The sequence below is a fragment of the Bombus vosnesenskii genome, unplaced genomic scaffold (assembly GCF_011952255.1).
Source record: "Bombus vosnesenskii isolate JDL3184/JDL3185 unplaced genomic scaffold, Bvos_JDL3184-5_v1.1 scf7180000013263, whole genome shotgun sequence".
NCBI lineage: Eukaryota > Metazoa > Arthropoda > Insecta > Hymenoptera > Apidae > Bombus > Bombus vosnesenskii.
In genome coordinates this window covers 340,571-359,083 of record NW_022882923.1, presented here as the reverse complement: position 1 = coordinate 359,083, position 18,513 = coordinate 340,571, and the positions used below count along the sequence as shown (strand labels likewise).

The window sequence follows — 18,513 nt, the reverse complement described above, 5'->3', positions numbered from 1 at the left end:
CAAACATATTTTATCCTTATCTATTGTATTCTAATTGTATTTCCTGATATTCGCATAGGAATTAAACTTAACATTGATTCTTGCAGACTCCTTCAAACATCTTCAAACATATTTTATCCTTATCTATTGTATTCTAATTGTATTTCCTGATATTCGCATAGGAATTAAACTTAACATTGATTCTTGCAGACTCCTTCAAACATCTTCAAACATATTTTATCCTTATCTATTGTATTCTAGTTATATTTTCTGATATTCTTATTTGAACAAGTGAGACTTCGTACTAATTGCAAATCAAAATTCAAAATATTGCTGAAGATGTAAGACCATGTAGAAGTAAGGTAATAAAATAAAAGGCGTAGGAATTAAACTTGACGTTGATTTTTGCAGACTCCTTCAAACATCTTCAAACATCTTTTGTCCTTACCTATTGTATTCTAATTGTATTTCCTGATATTCTTATTCGAAGAAGTGAAACTTCATACTAATTTACTTGCTTACTGTAACACATAGCATACAATGCCACTCTCCAAACAATTACCGTTTGGAAAACCACTGTTTGAAAAAAAAAAAAAGAATACTCCCATTCCATTCGCTTTAGTCGAAATTACATTCAAAATACCATCAAATTACATAAACAGAACACGTTTCCTGTCCTCCAAAAACTTGGTCGTCGAAAAATTCGATAACCGATTATCTCGAAGCCGAAACGGAGAACTTGCACGCATCCGCTGATAGCGTGGCGCTCGAGTATCCAAGGATACTTAAATGGCGTCCCTTCTCTGAGTATTCGGTGAATTTACGAGGAACGAGCAGGCTTTATCGAAAAACCCGTCTCCGGTGGATAGCAGAGATATTAGTCGAACGTTCTGTCGGCGAACGGCGCTATAGACAGTCATATCCGGCTGGTACCGGCAATTAATAACTCGCCGGAGCCTATTAATGCCATTGTTCAGAGACGCGTGACGGACGGCGTGCGTGTGTGCGTTGGCGCGCGCGCGTGCGCGTGCGTGCAGTGTGGCCCAATTCTACGCGCGGGGCCCCGCGAGGGAGCACGATGTGGACAGGTGCTGCCACCTCGCACCCGCGCGTAATCGCCCCGACGATCTATCGATCGATCCGATCCAACCATCCGGCCCACAGAAACCAAACTTGCGGAGGATACGAGATTTTAATCGACATTCAGTGCCACTACACGCCCACCTAAAATGATCTTCTCATCGAGATTTTGCATCAGTGTTTCCAGACACGATTCGGGTTCAATGGGATTGAATTTAAAAATCCAGTTAAATCGTGAATATTATATCGTGATGTTGGAAAATTCAACTTTATATACAGAAGATTGATAAGAATTATCTGCTTGAATGTTTCTGGAATCACGAGAATAAGAGAATGAGTTTTTGAATAGAAGCTTACGTGATATAGAAGTTATCGTGTGATAAGGAATATCATGTGATCGAATGCATAATATAAGATACTTTAATTCTTATCTTATATTCTAATTGTAATCTTGAATAACACGAGTCTAATCTTTCACTTCTTTTTCCATTTGATATTTAATTTTGTATAGGTTTGAAGTGGTGAAATGCGCGAAATTTAGAGAACTGTCGATTATTCCGTAAACGGTTAGAACTTGCTATTTCGTTGAACCGGTTTTAAGCAGAAATCGAGGTCACGTTCGTTAAGTAGCAGTGCGTAATTACGAATTAACATAAGCGCGGGCGTCAAGGGGGACAGACCCCCTATTGCGATTGTTCCGGTGGCGATAGTCGAAGGTGAAACAGTAGAAACGATCTATCAAGTCGTGGTAGAACGTCAAACTCGTGTACCGGTGAAAGATAACGACCAATGAGGGACACGTATTTTGAAAACTCTGGGAAACTTCCTAAGTTTTCGACAAGAAATCCAACCTATCATATAACATGATACGAAGAAACAATTTATTATGAAAATTTCGTCCAAAAAAATATAACTTTTTTACGGTAAAAATGCATCTTAAAAATAATTGTGTTCGCGTTGTATTATCTAAAGGACTGTTTTCTAGATCTAGGAAATATGTACAGTTAACGAAAATACAGTTTTTAAAGCGGAAAACATTATACAAGAACACGTACACATATGTATGATACAATTACATAAGATTAATCCACATTACAAATGATATGATAACGTTAATGACTAAATGGAAAGTTAGCACATGTACACTCTAAAAACTTATGTAAACTAACGTATTTCAATTTTGCTAAAGGACTCCACGATATCTTAACGCTCCCTTGAACGGAGATGCGCATTGCTTCGTATAAATTAATTTTGAAACATTTCTCTAACATTCAGAAGCTTGTAGGGCTCTTCAATGGTTAAATTTCTCTTATTTAACACACGGATGGTCGTGGTACTGGTATTTCTAAATATTTCCGAATGACACAAATAAGATGAATACCATCGACTGAAAAATTCTAAACAACGTAAATAATTATACAACGTTATAAATATAAAATAAACAATGCGCCATTCTACAATTAATAACTGTTATCGTAGCACAATATTTTGTATTTATTACTTATTATTTATTATTTTTTATTAGGTATCTTTAGTTATTTTCGTTTTACTTGATTAATATAGCATATGACTTTAGTCACTAAACCATGACTAAGCTATACCCGAGTCAAGTGATATAAATAAAAAATAATATACAGAATGATCGAGATCATAAATATATATCTATATTTCAAGTATTTCTTATATAGACAAGATACATAAATCTCGCGTGGCTGTTAACGCGTTAACCTTTTACAGTAAAGCTCGAAAGACCAAGTCAAAAATTCCGATCGAGAGACGTCAGTTTCGATCGCGCGCGCGTCGTCGAGTCCCGAGAAGATTATCAGGCAGCAGAAAGACGAAACGGAGTCGCCAGTTGATTCGGAATCAAGATCGTAAAATCCCTGGCTTCCGTTCACACCGAACGGGCCAGCTTTTCTCCTCTCTGTTCGCCGAACGGCCAATAAATCTGGATCCGGTCGTCCGGATCGTGTGTGCGGCTACTAAGGCGCTTACACTTACGCGTTCTTTTCGTCATTCCTCTCCCCCAGGATGGCTCGTTCTTTCGTTTCCTATACCATGGTTCCCATCGAGACTGGGCCGCGCTCACCCCCCGCCCGTGGCTCCGCAACAAAACTCGAATCTAACTTATTTACATATCACCGGCGATGCCGGTGAATTACCATATCCACGTGTATATATGCGTACGCGCGGCCCAACACGGTTCACTGGAAGAAGCGAGAAGTCTGTAAGAAAAGAGAAAGAGAGAGAAAGAGGGGAAAGGATGAATAGAGTGGGGAGGAAAGGGTGCATGGAGAAGGTAAGGCGAGGAAGGTGTATTGCGAACGAAGAACGGAGAAATGAAAAGCGAGAAAATGAAGAATCGTTTGGTGGAGTTGCATGGTTCAGGGAGGAGCAATTCAAAGAGGAAGGGCAACTCGAAGAAAGTTGCAGGAAATAGGAATTGAAAATGAAGTAGGCTGGTGAAGATTAGGTGTGAGAGGGAATAAAGTGAAATAGAAGAATTGAAATAGCAGTTCAACGTTCTTGCTTGGTATTATAGGTTGATTTGTCTATTGCGTTATAAAAGACTTGCAAATATGTGGAATACGTAATGAGTAAGAAAACACGGTAAGAGTGAAGAAATCAACGGTGTGAACAGTTAATAATAAGAATTTTCATCGAGTCTCTAAGTCCTAATAATCTTTGCAGATCAAATATTGCTTTATCGTCAAATGAAGTTTTGTAAGTAGATTTTACTATAAACATATCGGTCGACCGTCTATGTTGACTCAGGATTGTAAAGTAGAAGTCTATGACCTAAACCTCCGCCATCGTGTCAATTTATTAACCCTTAACACTCCGACTTTTAATTATGAATATCGACCGGCAACTCCAACTTATTCTCATCATACTTCGACTTGCAAGTTTTTAAGTGTCAGATTTTACATGCTACAATGTAAATAATAATATTAAAGTCACTCAAAACAATCCTTATTCATCTCAGAATTAATATAATATGGATTACAATATTTATAACGCCGTACATCGATGGTGCTTGAGAGGCACACTTGGAGCGTTAAGTATTAATACCAAAGAGATCCTTGACAATTCCTGAATCAAAGATTCCAACATTGAATATTCCGAGATTCTAATCAAGTTCGAAGCTACCAATGCGAAAATGACACATCAGCCGAGATTACCAAGAATAACCTAAACACATATAGACTCGTATAAATATATAGAGACGCAATAAGAAGAAAATGAAACGAAAGACGATCGAGTAGGTTGTAAGGAAAAATATCAAACGGTGCAGACGGGGCAAAAAGAAAGCGCATATGCGCGATCGTATGCGGATTCCATAGGCTAGCGCTAGCCCTCGGTAGATACGAACAGGGGGAGGCCGACGGCCGATAAAACTGCCGTATATAAACGCATACGTGGTGTGTGCAAACGTGGATCGTATGACACGTACGAGGAGAGCCCAGAAGGCCACGCGTGTGTTCCCGCACGCACGGTTACCTCTCCTTTATCGGGCCAGGTGAAGGGGCCCGGCCAAGGTCGGACCCCGTTCCTTTGCGTCTTCTCGATCGTTGCGAGGGGTTGCGGATCGATGATCACGGATTAGCATTGCACCATCTTACGTGTTTTTCCAATGCCCGTGATCACCGCGTAGAAAAGGCGGGATTTTTTCCATGAAAAACTGGCCGGTAACGTTGTTACTTCGACGGGAACCGAACGCGATAGTTGAAAATGGTTACGGTCGTGTATAGTAACGTATCCGTAGGGGATTTGGAAATTTGAAGTTTTTCAAGAGGAACAGGTGGTATATTAAGGGAAAATTGCGTTAGTCTGGGTGTTCGATGCGAATGAATTGGGTTGAACGGAGGGAAAAGCAAAAAGTTTTGAAACAAAATCGATTTGTTTGAAATTGTCAATTCGTGATTGTTCGTGCTCTGTATTAATACATATGGGGTTTTGTGGTTTTTTTCTAGTTGGATAGAATCGCAGTACTTTTTGTTTTGATAGAAACTAATACTTTTTTGGAATTACTATTGATAGGGAATTTTTCGGCTATTGAAAGATATTGAACTATAGTCGTGTTGGAAAACGAGCAATTTACAATATGTTTCTATCTCGTCGATGTAGTTAGATACGTGCAGAGAGCGGATGTACTACGGTATCGTAACAGAAAATGTCGATGACTGATGAGAAGAATGTGCGCTGAAGATAGAGTCAAGACATTTCTATACGTTTTTCAGTGAAACTTCTTATTTACTGAGTTACTTTACTTTACGATCTACTGCAGCAATACTTGCCATTCCATGATAATTTCTATGCTTACGTTCAATATAAAAAGATAATTTATTGAATGATTATTACTAGAACGATTGATTCTTGAATGATATTAAGGAAACACGAAAAATATTTTTGGAAACGAAAGAAAAGTTGCCTATCTAATTTATCACAATTAATTGATCTAACACAAACAACCTTTCGAAAGCCAAACTATTTTATTATTATAGTTCAAGCAACGGTATTCAGCTGTTAAATAAACTCACGATCGACTAATCTCCCAATAACTCTAAATCCTTTGAATAGTCGTAAATTCTTAAAAATCCTCGAAATTGATACACATGTGCGATACGTCACACACCGATAACATCATATCCTGTCAAAAGTCGAAGAATACAAACCCAGTTTAGTTGGACGCGAGAAGGCAAACATTCCGATTTTCGAAAAACAGGCAACCCGATTGTTCGATTTCCCAAAGGAGCGCATCCTTTTCCCCGACGAAAGTGTTTCTACCTGTCGCCTTTGTTACAGCCAGCGACGTCTCACGTTTCCAGTTCCAGGACGCCCCGTGGATGAAGAAGAACAGCTTGAATAGATATCACTTTCCGTGGCTGGCACACGCAGCTTCTTCTTCGTCGAGCACAATGGACGTCGTCCGAGCTACCTGCAACGACTTTTCTCGGACTCGATTTCTAACATTGATCAGGGGCTCGTAACAGTGTCAAACGACTCGTACCACCATCCTTTTCACCAACGATGGCTCTCGAAATGACTCTGATACGTCTACGAACGTATCTGGGTCGAGAGGACTTTTTTCCTTTCCATAGAGATCAATCGGATGTTAATAGAAAGACCAATCCTTTCTTTGAGGACGTGTTTTATATCACATACCATTCACTGAGCTTTCGTCTGATTCATGGAGTACGTTCTTTTCTTCTTTCTTTTTCTTTTTTTTTTTTTTTTGTGAGTAGATCAGATTGATTCGTTCTAGAGTTTGTTGCAGTAGATCGAAGTTTAAAAGGCTAAAAAGATTGTTTGTTCAGAATAAAGGCTTATGCTTTGCAACCATTAATTGTTTAATAAAGCTATTATGAAAATAATAGCACGAGATTGTACCTTTGAAACTTTGCTGGATATTAATTTAAAAATTCAAAATACTTGACTGACTAAAATTAAATTGGGAAGGAAGGAACATTGGCAGGTAACATCTTCCTGTGTAAAAAGTGAAGTAGTTATATCGACTGTAAATAGTTTACGCTATTACTATACTGCTAAATGTATAATAATATAACTATAATTATACTACTAAAACATAAAAATATATACAATTTTCGTGTTTGCTCTTTTTTAACGCTATCCGCGAACGAATTGCACCAAGTTGCAGTAACTCAGGAAATTGAAGTATACTTGAACGTAGTTAATTTGTCTTGCTAAAAATTACGAACTAAAATTTTCTCTTACATATCTACTTTAATATTCACCAACACGAATAAACACTTAATCGACTGACAGCAACAGTAGGAAGAATCCTGATATAAGTACTTACGATTCGCAAACCGCAATCGAGAAATCCCAGTCGAAATGTGACAGCCGGTGTCGAAAGGTCGGAGAATCCGTGTGTGCCCCGATTGATAGTAATAGACGAGCGAAAACCACCACTCGAGAATTCAAATCAGCCCGGTGAGAACGGGCTGAGCGTCGGGAATCAAAATACATTTAGGATTTCCACAAAGGGAAAAAGTGGCATTATTCCTAGCCGAGCGACACAAAGGCATTAACAGTGTTTTGCGCCCTTAATATATTATTCCGTTTATCTCTCCTTCTCGCCCCTTACATGCAAGCACCTTCTTCGTCCCTTCCTCTCTACGACGCACCCCTTTCACGCCAATAGGCAAACAGAAGAATTCCCTTTCCGATCGAGATCGTCTTCGGTGCGATGCAAATTTCCGCATGCAAATCAGCCGGTATGCAAATATGGCCGAACATGTGTGCCCCGTTCCGTCTTCCCGGACCCTTTTTCCGGCCGAAGATCATCGGTATTTGCATATCTTGGATATTTCCTCTCATTGTATCGGGGCCATTGTACCGCGATCGTCCCGTCTATCCGAACCATTAATCCGAATATCGCTTTGAATCGAACTGCTGCCACGATTGACAGATAGCCTCGAGTGTTCCCAGGAGAATCTGCCGGCAGAGAACATCGTCTTCCGGTTTCTTCGATGCCGGATGCTGCACGGGTCTCGATCAAATGTAGACTCGAATCATCGATGCGATGGGGTTGAAGAGGGGAATGGAAAGAATGAAAGGTGAATATGGACGTGGCAGAGACTCGTGGGCGTCCTGTTGCACGTTTCTTCTATCAGGCTTTCTCAAAAATTCAATATGAAATTGTAGGAAGATATAATGTGTTCGATGTTTGATTTCTATCACCGCTTTCTATACATAGAAATTGGTGCTTCTGTCCCTTCCTAAATAAGGTCTTCGTGATTTAGACGGATTTTGTTCGATAATTTTTCGTAAATACTTTGAAGGAACATCCAGAAGTGCCTTTGACGTATCTTTGAATCTAGAGCCTGCGGATGAATTGAATCGATATTTTCAGTCGTTACTTTTATTTTGTATTTCTTACGAAATTATGAAACAGGTGCCTGATAGCGCTGCTGTATCAATCTTCGTGAAATTTCCATCTATCGAAGACTAAATAATAATCTTGAATAGTAGCAGAAAAACTAAGAATTTCAAACACAACTTGAAAATAGATAATAAAAAGACATATTTGTCCGGCAGGAAATGTTTGTATATCTAAAAGCGAATGGAAGAAGATTTTGTAAAATCGAGCGAACGATGATATTAAAAAATGTGTAATTGCCATTGACAAGAAGAATCATCGTTAGCTATTCGATACGTTACACCTTCGAGTAAGCAGCTGCTTATTTAACAGCGACGTAGATCAGATAAAAGGAAGAAACAGCGAACGTGAGAAAAAAAGGGGCGCAGTCCTTCCCGGTTCGTCTGGCATATCAAAATTACGGGACAATCGAAAGCGTATCGAAACGAGGCCCAGAGAGAACGAAAGAAAGAGAAAGCACGTAAAGAAAAGAGGAAGAGGAAGGATCGCATTATTCTTCGAACGCGATCGTACCGGAGTCGTCATTGTCTGAAACCAGTTCGCGCTGGTGCTTCTTTGCATACCCACTCCTCCGTCGAATCGTAATTATTGGTCCATGCGCATTGATTATTAAACAGCTTATTATAGTGTCACTCCGGCCTTGATCTTCCGTCTGAACGCAAGCGGTACGAAGAAAAAGGAAATGATCGTTGCAGTCTGATCGGTGCGAGTAATCTGAATTGAAAATCGTACGAGCATGGAATTAATGAAAAGCAAAACTGACGAGCGACCGGATGAATCTTTTTATGCTAAAAGAAGGGGGAAAGTATTTCTGTGTGTATGTACACGCGTCTATGTGTGTGTGTGAGTGTTTTTAGTTGGTTGTATCGTTGGTTGATTCTTTTGTTGCGTTTATATCTGCGAGGTACACGATACAGGAGGTACAAGGGCAGGTACAAGATACGCGAATAGTCAAAGTATTTCGTCATTTTAAAATAATTTTCTTTTTACCGTAACTAGATATTGCAAGAAGGTTGTCTTTTAAATTTAAACGTCTTTTAAAATTAAATTAAGAAATAGCAAAAAACAAGTGCTTTTTAATTTCTAATTTTACTATGTAATATAAAATGCGCGATGTGTAATATACTAAAGTCAATTTTACAAAATAACGTTCGACGAAAATGTTCAAATTATATTACCTATATATCAAAAATTGTATTTAAATGAGACATAGAAAATTTCAATGGAAGAATTTTTTTTTGTTTGGATGAATTTTACATTCAATTCTCATTGACCCACAGTCAAAGAGGAAATAGCAAAATATAGCGACAGATATAGCAAAAGAGTCACCAAACATCGAAACCCCCTAATTACTGGATTACTTGATACGTCGGACCAGATCCGCAGGCTGAAGACACTCTACCCGTTAGACTTAAACACTAGATTTAATTAGATATTTATATTATATTATATTATAATATATAATATATTATATATATAATATATTAGATATTTATATTATTTATAACACTTACTTATAAATTATACTTATCTATAATAAGTATTAACTTATTGTGAATAATTAGCCATGTCACTGCGCCACGCCAGAAAAAATTACTGAAAATTCTCAATGCGAGAATTGATTGTAAATATTAATAAATAATAAAAAAAAAATTCTCATTGAGAATTATAAGTAAATCTTTTTGGCGTGGTACTATGTCGTGTTTAATAAATGTTTATCGTGTGTTTGATTCTAGTTGAATCTAGCGCTTAACCCCTTAACCTACAACTATGGGTAGTAATTAGTGGGTTTTGGTGGTTGTTAACTCTTATGTTATATCTATTACTGAATTTGGATATTTCTTCTTTGACCGTGGGTATCTTGAGGTCGCGATGTAATGGAAGAATTAAAATTCCTTTCGTTCGCATGGACGTCATATTACCTATTTGCTTATTAAACGTGGCAAATTTCAAATACCACCGAAAAAGATATACACAAGTTGGAAAGAATATCTCCGATGCAACTGACAATTAAGAAACTCGCGTGGAGAACTTTCGTAGTAAGTACGCATTCCGAAAAAAGGTGAAAGTTGAAACTGAACCGAAGACGGACAAGAAAGGCTGGTAATCGCGAAGAAACGTAGTGCAACTTAATCGAAACACGTGGTGTTCTGTGAGAAGAGGGGAGTAAGAGGGAGGCGGGGCGTGATCGTTTTGCAATGTTGCTGAAATAATTGCTCGAAAACGGTTCCGCAAACGGCGAGATAGACGCTGAATTCCTCTTCGCTCTGAATTAATCTCGGCCGGAATGCGACCCCCACACCCGGCTACCCCATTGCCCCCATGGACGCTGGACTTTCATCACGAATGGCTTTTAGGGGGGATGCAATTGTCCGCATTGCCGAGTCGATGCGCTTTCCGGCGTGCGGCTCGTGTTCGTGGAAAAATTTCCGCGACTTCCGGTCGATATTGCGCCCATTCTTCGCGACTTGCCTGCCCGAAGGATGCGTTTATGAGTTTCTCGAGCACATTGCCCCCTTCTTTCCACTTCCTGAAATTTCATTAATTAGACGTTCCTTCGGTGTTTCATGTTTTTTTTTTTTTTTTTTATCAAATGTTTGTATCTTTCGTAGAGTTTTGCTAGAATATTGTTTGAGTGTTGGGTAATTTATTAATTGGCGTAAGATATTGTTAGTTGTTAATGGTTAATTTTTGTTGCAAGTATTCGTTATAGAAATGAAGTACTTATTATAGAAATATTATATTTGCGTTGAGTTAAGAAGGTGAATATTTGTTTTTCTTAATGGTAACTTAAAACGTTTCACATAATTCTTGAAATCTCTGACGATATTAAGAATCTGTATGAATGTGAAACGATACAAGGTCGACACTGAATTTCGAAACGCACGAAAATATCGCCGAAATTCGAGAAAGATCGACGCCGAAATTTTGCATCGACGTTGTTATTTCAATAAAGTATGTTACTATAGGTTTTACACCTGCTTTCGTTGCCGTTAACACATGTGGGGATGAACGTTACAACTGTCGATTCCGTAGAACACGTATACAAGACAGAGACGTTATTGCTTGTCAGTAAAAAAAGACACGAATCAATTTGGAAATATCACGATCTTCGACGAGTGTTATCAAGTTGGAACGGATCGATGTTTGCGTTTCACGCAGTGTTTTCCAAGCGATGAATTGCAATAGCGGGGCGGTGCGTTGTGCAAGCGCACGCAATTACTGTGCAAACAACACGTTATACGATCGATGTATGATATTCGATTATTATACAATATTTCGCTGAGAAAACAAATAGATGATCGGATACGATCATTGCGTATTTCCATCGGACGCGTGTAATCACCTCGATTGAGACTGGCGTTTTATGATCGTCGTGGAGATTATTTTTTTCTTTTAATAAGCTATATAAATTAACATCATAGATAATATTTGTTATTCGTATAAATACAATTAATAGAAGAATCGATCTCGACACGAGACTGTGAGAAATTCAGAGCAATCGTTACTAATTTGGCAGATAATATTTGTATCGATAATTACAACAGTTTATAACGTTAAATTAAAATTGACGTAACTTACTTGATATTTCATACAAATAAATGACTGATAGTTAGAATGCTATATTATATGAGGATGGCAATAACGAATGCATTTTAATTTTTAGTACAGCTACTTATGTATAATATAGCTTACTAATAGGGAAATTTAACTTGAATTTTCTACCTTCCGTTTTAAATTACTTTTCACTTCCAAGTTCATTTATACATTTTTACTATCTGTGACGCTATGTTACTTCACTACGTTGTTATTGTTAAAACATTCGTATTGCCAACATATAATATGTATATCAACATTAGTTTTATCCCTAACAGATTATTAAGCGAAAAATATTTTACATTTCCTTGCATATCCCATTCATTCTTATTCCAAAATGTTTCAAACAATTTAACTACAAGTCTACTTTTTAAATACTTCCATCGAGTTACCTTTTATCGTCGGACAAAACGTCCGCACTGTTCCACACCGTAACATACGTAACCTTTGTTTCCTCGTAGCCCGGCGAAACCCGAAATTAATCAATAAACAAAAACAGCCTGGCATCGAAACGAGTCGTATTATCGGTGTTCCCAGTAGGTTCACCCTTTAAGTGCGCAAAAACGAGACCTAGAATCGAGCAGTAGCACCCTCTTGGAATCGCATGAGTGGCGATATAAAACGAGGAGGATCGATAATTCAAGCTGTAGCAACGTTTTTTTTCACGATTCGTGGCTCTGTGATCGATGCTCGATGCTAATGAGCAGCGTCGAGTGACACTCTGCCCGTATGTTTATTAATCACCGGGTCCGTTTCCCATCGGCAAACCGGCCGGACTAGTTCGCAACCCCTTTCGGTATCGTTTCGACCGGCTTCCTGATCGATCTGTATTCCCCTTTTTTTTCAAAACAGTAGCCGATGCACGCAATGCTTTTGCTCATACGCTACCGTTAATATCTCGATACTTCAGTGGATCTGTAGCAACAATACAGTTCTGTTAAAGATTAACAAATTAACGAAGAACCAATGAATGGAAGCGATGGTTATCTAGAATAGAGATACCTAGAATTTTTTTAAGAGAAGGTGGAAAATTCGATTGAATAAAAATTTTCGGGTGATATAGATTGAAATAGGTACGCTTCAATATGAATTTGGAATGTTTAGATTATAACGAAGTATCATTCGATGTATCATAACGTACGCTGATACTGCAAAATAACTTCACAGGTTACACATTGTAGTAATTTTTAAATTAATCATTTCGACACATAAGCAGCTTAGCACTAGAACTATCACATTAGTCAAATTGTCTGGTTTTACAATTTTATTTTAAAATTCCTACTTTATGTAATAACTGAAAGAATAATATAACTAATTTTATTTTGCTTCTTATGTTTCAAACTCAAAATAATTTTGTATGAAGGCTACTCATACCAACACCAGTCAAAATGGCTGGTACTTGTCAAAGTCCTGCAATCTGTTTACCGAACCCCAATTAACCAGTTTCCTCGTTTTGTACAATTTGCCACACGTCTTTTAAATTTTTACTGCGTATCATCCAATATGATGATATCAGTTATCAGGAAAATTCCGGATCGATCGCTAGATGTTAACACTAGAAATACCACACCAGTCAAAGTGACTGGTTCTACAATTTTATAAATGTGCCAACCCTCGTTTAGGGATCATGGTCCCAGATGGATTAATAATACCAAAAATATACTTCATAGCATGGGATTCCTTCTGTAAGAAAGTAATAAATCAATAAATATAAAATATTATTACGTATTTTTTAAATACCACTCATTTTCACTCGTTTTGGTAGAAATAGCTTCGTGTTAACTATCGGTAGTTCTAGTGTTAATCATAAGATGCAATCGTACGTCTGAAATATATCGATGCGCAGAAACGCATAAAATTAAAATACCCAGTCAATTACGTCCTATAATATCTTCTCTGCATATAACACGAAACACTCGCGTGCACAAGCATAATAATCACGAAGAATAAAATCATCGTGCATTCCTTTATCCCTAATTTTGCGATTGAATTACATCATGTCAAAGGTAAGCAAATGTCCGAATACTTTGAAACAGTAGTGTGTACACACCTGTACGTATACATATAGAAACACGCACACGTATATACAAGCGCGGAAATTAAGCGGCGTCTTAGGAAACGTCTTAATTAATCCTCTGAAACGTCTATCGCGAATTGCTTCTTGCAGCGGCAATTAGGCGAGATTACGACGTTGCACAACAGGCCTGAGAACGGCGTCGCGGCAACGGCCGAGCTTGAATTTTGCTTATCGCGCGACAACGGACGCTTCGAAACGATGTGCCTACCGATACCTCCCTAGCGAATTGTCTTCTTCCGAAGTTTATTGACGTTCTTCAGGAAATTCAGACGCTCGATCAAAGAACAGTTTCAATACGAAGTTACGAAGCGATAGAATTTTTCTTATTTTTGTGAGAAACGAAATGTTGGTTAATGGAATTAGAAGAAGTCAGTTTCGGAAGTGTGTTTTAACGTTTGGAATCCAATAGATGAGATCATTCAAGTTTTGTAAGTATACGGATTTTGATATAAAGTGACATTATTTTATGAGAGGTGGTGATTTTTATGTAAAATTATTATTCTAAAATTAATATTCCGTATCCTCGTGCACTCCTATGAAGCGCTATATGTCGTAAGATTATTTCGATTTTGAAAAATTGTTCAACTTGCGTAAGCCGAAAATATTTTCATGCATTTGTTTCAGGAAGGAATTATATTGCATGATGCGTGTCGAAATTGCGCATATGTTTACTTTGTACGTACACGCACTTATTTCTCGACACGATGATTCGTGTATTGCTGTAGCGGCAATCGCGAATCGAACGTTTCTATCAGGAAGTCGATGGTAATATTGTGTATCATTTGGTTTAAGGTCTGTATCATGAAACACGACTGGTGCATAAAATCGTATAATCGCAAAATACGATGGGAAAGGAATGCTAAATAAAATAAGCTCTAAGTTTCAGAAATTCAAGAAGCCTAGATATTAGTCCGAGCTTGAAAACATTGCACGCAGGAAGACTCTTCTCGTATCGTAGAACCTTATGCGCAGAAAGATTCTCGTCTTCTAGAACCTTACACGTATCGAGTATCGCGAGACGCTTTGAAATTGATAAATTTCTCAGTCTGATGAATCAACTGCGAGCTTCATCGAACAAGCTGGCAAACAAGCTTCGAAACTAAAACAATCAACGCTTGAACATTATATTTGCATATTTTTCAAAGACATTTATTACACTACTAGCCGAAGCAAATTTTAGCCAACCATCGTCAAACAAAGCTATTTTATTTCAAGTCTGCTTCGCTCACCTCGTAATATTAAGAACAGAATTTTATTGATTCAAATTACATCCAAATCTAATATCTTCACACTTTTCACGTTACTATACTAAAGCTATGCTTTGTTTCGTTCCCTATATTTTACTATAAATCCAAGCATAAAATTAACAAGTGATCGGTACAGAAAAAAAAATGTAGCAACCATAAAGAACAAAATCATTACAAATCATCCCGTCTATAACTCTACAATTAACCTAAGTATATCGTATTAAAAATAAAAGCTTGTCTGGATGTGGTATACTACGAACAAACAAAACTATCAAAAGACACACCGAAGCAATTATACTCGAACAACCTCAAAAGCCATCCATCACATTTATATAAAAAGAAACAAAAAAAAAAAAAAGGACAAGAACACCGAAAGAACTCGAAGGAATCAATTTTAGCGAATAACAAATCTAGAGAAATCGACGAATTGCAGAAAACTTGATTGGTCTGAACGAAAATTACTGTGATTTTCCGGTATTCTTGCGCATGTCCTCGATGCGGCGCAAGTTCGACACGGCTGTTTCAGTTTCTTTATTACGCGACGATTACCTTGGATTCCGCGAAACGCGGAACGCTATCGCGTTAATCGTCTGTTCTCTGTATGACTCCGGGCCGGGTATTGAGTGTCGCCTCGTACGGCGAAATATGATTCCGTAGACGTTCCTGGCCTACATTGCCACTCATTATATGATCGAAAGTAAACGCACCACGGGCCCTGGCTCTCGACAGAACGACAGGAAACAATGGGTCACGCTGCGGGACGCAGTCACAGAGACCACCGTTTCATCAGGTGTATCGTGCATCCTTCCCTGCTCTCCTCTTTGTCGGCCTGATGTTTCCGAGGGTTCGGGGAGTGGCTCGAGACGACAAGACGGGATCATTCAGGGTCATTTTGGATTTCAAGTGGGAGGAAAGACGGAACGTGGATCCGAGACTTTGTTGCCCTGTGTGAGGTTGTAATGCACGGCTTCCCGTCTTTACTACGTTTGCTGCGCTTAGATGTCAATGCGACCGACCGTGAAAATTGTTGATCGTCTTGGAATTAATTATTACAGGATCATTAAAATCGGAATTTTGCAGTTAAAATCGCAAATGGCACGTACGCATGTAAGTGACTGAAATGAAAATTTACGACACGCATCTATCGATCTCGCTATTTAGGTACATAATTTACCATATCAATTTCTCATCCGATTTTGCTATTTCCATTTGAAGTATGTGTCCGTATTTAAGTGTATCCAGATATTTATAAAAATTAATAACTACAAGGTTTGCTTCGACATTATTGAAAGATCGTATGAATCGTTGCGAAAACATATTGATCAATTCCATGTATTAGAAAGCACAAAAATATGAAGATGTCACGAAAATTGTCTGTTAAATTGTAACTGTCTTGGAATTTCTCGTTATTTATTTCATTATCTTGCAATGAATGAATTTATAAAAGTAAGTCATTTGTTCCTTCAGAATTGACGATCAATGTATTTATACAATAAAATTAAGAAACTAATTAAAACTTGGTCACTTTGGCCTCCGAGAGGTTCACGCGTAAAACTCTATTTGAGATTGTAGCTTGACGCGTTTATGGTAGCGTTCACGAATGTTTAAAAAATGTTGTACGTGATGTAATATCGTGTAAATTAATACATTTGTTCACACAGATTATATATGTAACACGTATTTATTTTTTATGTATATAACATATCGAGATGCACATTCAAGGTTGGTAAGCGTAATGCTAAAATTATAGTAAGCCTGAACATGTGTTAAAGTACGTAGACTCGTATTTTCAAAGTGTACGCCAATTTCCCGGTTTCGCGAAATATCGTTGTTCAAGTTTCTTTTTCTTTTTAATAAGAAGACAAGTGTAAATGCTTCATGAAAAGTATGCCGTTACAGACATTTAAGGCTTTGCATTACCCAAGGAAGAGTTTCTTTGTGTACTTTCAGAGGAAAGTAATGCACAGCAGATGGCCGTGCCCAACGCAAAGAACTTGGATCTTATTTCGTGAGATCCTAAGAATTGCATTCGAATGGCATCAAGTGGCAAACATAACTTAAAACTTCGTTTTAATCCCTTTCCACCTTGCTTCTGACGCTTACCTTAAGTGTACCATCGTAAATATGTGGTAATAACGATAAAGCCAGAGTGTACAGCAATTCAATGTACATAAATGTGCAATCAAAGAAACATCATATCGAATACATGCGCTCTTTTACCTTGTTTTCGTATACATAATTGGATTAGTAAAATTGGTTACACTTGAATGTTCAGTGATTAAGAAGAAAAGAAATATGTAATTATCAATATACGTATATTAAGTAATAAAAAGCATTCAAGTTGCGACATCGTTGTATCACCGTGTACGTGTATTGAACTGATATCGCTAACAGGCAGTTACTTATTACAAATACAGTGCAACCACAATTCTGAGAGAACGAGTTACGAAACGATTTAGGGCTAAATCGAGGTATTATACGTCGTTTAATTATTGTTTCTACCTTGATTGCATTTCTTCTTGTTTTGAAAACTCGCGACAAGTTACAATATAAACACACATTCAGACTCATGTCCGACTAACGTACCGTTATTCACCGCACGAATAATTTCCAATAAAACAAACGAACATTAAATACAAAGAACACCAAAACGAAAATTATTTCAACTAATAAGAACTACGAATCTTCCTTGACCAACAGCCAAAGACCAAAGAAAGTAACTTAAAAAGCAACGCCAACGATCTGCTTAAATGTCTCAAATTCCAAACACCCATGACAAAATACGGAAAAAAAGGAAAAAGAGTGGCTTACCAGTAAAAGAGCAGGATGCAAAAGTTTCCGTTCCCGTGGTCGAAACACAGGCCCGTATCGACGATCGCGAGCGTCGTCCCCCACTCTTGACAAAGAGATGGAGAGAGAGAAAGAGAGTGAGTAAGAGAGAGAGAGAGTGGAGGGGGAGAGAGAAAAAAGCGACATCCCCGTTGACATCTTCGCGGCGCAAGCTATGAAAGTGCCTATACAGGTTTTTGAGACGGTGAAGCGAGCGAAGATAAGGGTGGAAAAACGTCGGGTCGTGTGATCGTCGTGAAAGCGGCCGGGTAGTGGGGGATCACGAGGGGTTAGAACCTGCGCCTAAGTTTACCCTTTCCCGGCGCATGCTCCTGCACCACTTTTCCCACCCTGTCGCCGAGGTTTGACTCCCGATATGATCGGAAAAAGGAGCCAGAAGCTAAACTGCCACCACCACCGCCACCCCCTGCCCGCCACCCTCGTGAACTCGTTTTCAGCCCCTAGTATTTTCTGTCGTTACCGTGCCCGCTAAACTACGACCATTTGGATTCATTGAAACTCGCGGCCATCCCGCGAAACATCTTCAAAACGAAGATACACCGGAAAGGCACATCGGAAATTCCATTCACTTTGATTTAGGTTCGAGCTTGTCGAACTGTTGGAAATTTTTGCGGACTAGGTGTTTCGAGAACGGGGAATTTGTACCGCGTAGCTATGGAAAATTTGTGACGGATTATTTGCTTTTTTAATTTGTTAAGCGAGGAATGTTAGTTAACAGGAGTTCTTCCTGATCTCTAATAATTAATATGTTAAATTTTTTTCTTTTTGAATTCCATATT

General features: G+C 38.2%; 1 long non-coding RNA gene across 1 annotated transcript in view; it reads right to left on the bottom strand.

Moving 5' to 3' along the window:
* The window catches only part of LOC117232690, a 74,438-nt gene extending 56,632 nt beyond the window's left edge, over window positions 1-17,806 (bottom strand). The window contains exon 1 of the long non-coding RNA XR_004493170.1: window positions 17,696-17,806. This is a non-coding gene — a long non-coding RNA (uncharacterized LOC117232690). The remainder of the gene's footprint in view (window positions 1-17,695) is intronic.
* Between the last annotated feature and the right edge of the window lie 707 nt (window positions 17,807-18,513).